A 3,557-nucleotide genomic window follows, 5' to 3' on the forward strand; every position below is an offset into this window, starting at 1 on the left:
CCTAAATCTATATCGCGCCGTCCACCGTATACCGTCGCAACGCCACGACCACTTTCCTCCTCGCCGCTAGCCGTCCGACCATCTCTTAGCCTCATCTCCCTCTTCCCTTCCTAGATCGACGCCTCTTCCCCTCTCGATCAGGACAACCACACCAAATGAAGATGACTCTAGTTTCGTCCAGGATCAATGGAATCCGATTGAAGAGCGGAATCGAGAAATCGAGCGAGAGTCTTCGTTTCCTGTGGTCGGAGTTGGATTCGAGACAGCGTGTTCGGTACTCTCCTCTCTTAGTTTTCTTGCATTTTCTCTACCTCTTTTGTCCCAGTTTTTCTGCGTGGAGAGGATGGAGAGACTGAATCTTGACTAATGAGTCTCTGTAGGCGTGTTCTAGGTTTTCTTATTCTTTCTAATATCCATCTGTCTTCTTTTTTATTGTTTCTTTCTTCGGTGGTGGAGTTGATTTTCGTTTGAGCAATCTTGAGGTGAACTTGGTTAGGAGCTCTGCGAATGATCTCTTCATTTTATTTTCTGACCCAGACGTACGACTACGGGGACAATGATTGAGGTTTAGGTCTCAGTTCGGTGGTTTTTTGGTTTGTTTTGTGTTCATCTTCCCGCTTCGTATTTTTTTTGAATGATCCCATAAATGTTGGATCCAAAATTTCTTCCTTTCCTCTTCTTTTTCGGTGCTTTATCTGAGAACCCGATTCCTTTTGGCTCCCAAGATGAAGCTCTCTTTCCCCCCTTTTTCCCTTCTTGCTTTTAATATCCCCAACTCTCTTGTTGCTTATCTTTGCTTCTTTATCTTCACCTCCGTTCTCCCTTTCCCTTCCTTCTTGGTCTTATTTCCTAATTTTAGATTTCTCAAATATTACACATTTTATGTTTTAGTTTGCTCACTTAATGCGAACTCTGCGAATAATAATCTCAGATAAAAACATTTTCCCTTGGCGCAAAATTAGGAAAAAAAAAGTAGCATGAGGTACCAGACGAACTCCAGCGAAAAGCTCTGGGATGCCAAGCATGAGGTATCGTTGCTAAATTAAAAATGCACTTTTTTTTTCTCTCTCTCTCTTCCTTTGTTTTAGATGACTTTAGTTTCGTCCATGAATCTAAATGTGAATAAGAAAATTTCTGATATCTTGTGCAAAATCATGGAGATTCTATTTTTTTTATTCCATTCATCTCATTTTTAAATCAATTTTTCTCTGTACACCAAATGAATCATTTTCAATTTTTCGTGAAGCAAATTGCCGTCTTTTGCAGAGTCTGAGCATTGAAATTGAGCGAGTTAAGAAAGAAAACGACAACATGCATATTGAACAAAGGTTTGGTGTGCTAATATATTGTTTGATTCATATGGTTCATATGTATCACTCATCTGGTGAAGTTTGTGCTCTCTTATGATGGCTTTGTTCTGTGTGAATTAGGCATCTTAAGGGTGAGGATCTCAACTCCCTTTACCCAAAGGAATTGATTCCTATTGAGGAGGCACTCCAGATTGGGTCACCAGCGTAAGGGAAAAGCAAGTGAGAAATTTGTTTAATGATATTTGCTTGTCATTTCAATTAAGATTACCTTTGTGCTGTTGAATTGATTCTCATTTCTTGCCAATTCTAGATGGAAATCTGGAAGATGCATAAGAAGAATGTTGGCATACATATTCCCTCGAGTTTTAATTTGTTGAATGTTTTTTCACTCTTAATTTTGTTTCTGCTCTTAATGGTTTTCATCTCTTGAATAGGAAAAATTTCTAGAGGAGGAGAACAAACAACTGACTTATATGCTGGTAATCTTCTTGTCAGTTGATGTTTCATAGCTTACAGATGTTTATACCTGTTTCATTATTCATAATTTTATTACTGATGGGTAACATTTTATCCAAGTCTAAATGTAACTTGGCAAAGTTATAATGTCTTGGCTTCTAAATGTAATTTTTGCTTTTCTGTTTTTTAGTTTATTAATTGCATTTTCTAGTCTCATTCGCATGACATAGGACTGTATAACCTGTATGCTCGATGTTCAGGTTTTTCTAATTTTCTCCTTTCCATATATTTTCTATGGAAAATTTGTGAGACAAAATCATAGTTTTCCTTTTAGAGCAATCAATTTTATGAGATAACTACTGATATTTTCAAGTTGATGAAATACTACTTGATATTTTTTTTAATTGCATCTCATTTTCAGTTGACATGTAATACTCTTGTTAACAGAACTGGATCTTGTGCCTACGAACTGAGTAGTGCCCCCGAGAATTTTGAATTGTATGATTTAACAACTATAGTTTTTATTGTTAAATATAGTTGTGGTTGACAACATTGATCAGTAGAAAATACACTTAGTTGCAAAAGACTTCATCTAGCCATTTTGTGAGGATTATTTGGGATATTTTCTCTCGTTGATGGAATTAATTTATTTTACTTAAAACTATTTTTCATGATCACTGGATTCTCCTTGGTATTATTCATGATTACCAGATAGATTTCATAAACATCGTACTAGGTTGTATACAGAGAAATCACTAGGGTATGCTCGAATTTAAGAAAGTTATCTATGCTGTCAAACAAATTTTTAGAGCATGGTTTAAGAAATCACAAGGTTACTAAATTGATAATCAAATCTTTATTGAGTACAACTTGACAAACTAAGCACCATCAATGTCTATGCTCCATTATGTTCTAGCTTGATGGAGAGAAGTAGAATAAATAGTTATAGACTTCAATATTCATCCCAAATTACCTATCTGTTATTTTATGTATGGGATTTGTATCTGATGTAATTTTACTCTTGGTATTAATAATATAATCCCTTATTCTTAGTTGAGTTTCAATTGTTAGAGATGAGTAGCTTTTGTTGTTTGGTGCAGATGTTCAATACAGTTTATGTAAATACTAACTTGACGCGGTTGTTTCTTTCTTGTTGGTTAGCATACCAAGTTTGTTAGCACCTATCCCATGCCCTGTGCTTTTACTAGTCTTGCTTTTGCTGATCAAATTACTGGGTCTCTTGGTACAGTCAACTCATAATGGTTCAACATCTAATATTGCAGACTCCTCAGGCCGACCCTATACCACATTGTTTTCTGGCCAGTTTGCGGCAGTGCCTGGGTTCCATCCTTCTGGTTAGACATTCCTACATAAACTTTATTAACATATTCATGTGAAATTTTTCTTGTATGTGGAATTTTGATTACGATTTGTAAAAAAATAGGTGGTCTTCAAGGATTGCATAATATTCATGGAAGCTTCAACCTGCCAAATGTGCCTGGTTCGCTTGCATCCAGAGAGACCGCAATGGGTGTTGTACCATCAGGTGGTGTTCAGCAACCAGGAGGAAGCATTCCTAGTGGACGATTCTCATCAAACAATCTTTTGGTTGCATTATCTCAGGTCTGGCATGACTTTATTTCCACATTACTTCACTGCATCATATGGTCCTTTGAATGCGTTTTATAGTATTGATTCTGGATTTTTTTTTCATGCAGATGCCTCATAGCTCTGGTGTCACAAATAGAACGTGGTGTCACAAATAGAAGGGGGTATTAATGTTGTTGGAAA

At 36.5% G+C, this 3,557-nt stretch overlaps 1 non-coding gene and 1 pseudogene across 1 annotated transcript; one reads left to right on the forward strand and one right to left on the reverse strand.

Annotated features, from left to right (window-relative positions):
• Positions 1-977: 977 nt before the first annotated feature.
• LOC122029131 lies at positions 978-1,819 on the forward strand (annotated as a pseudogene).
• A 1,224-nt stretch (positions 1,820-3,043) lies between these two features.
• Positions 3,044-3,121, reverse strand: LOC122030739. Its single transcript, XR_006125585.1, has one exon. It is a non-coding gene; the product is annotated as a small nucleolar RNA snoR35 (small nucleolar RNA).
• Between the last annotated feature and the right edge of the window lie 436 nt (positions 3,122-3,557).

The sequence above is a fragment of the Zingiber officinale genome, chromosome 10B (genome assembly GCF_018446385.1).
Source record: "Zingiber officinale cultivar Zhangliang chromosome 10B, Zo_v1.1, whole genome shotgun sequence".
NCBI lineage: Eukaryota > Viridiplantae > Streptophyta > Magnoliopsida > Zingiberales > Zingiberaceae > Zingiber > Zingiber officinale.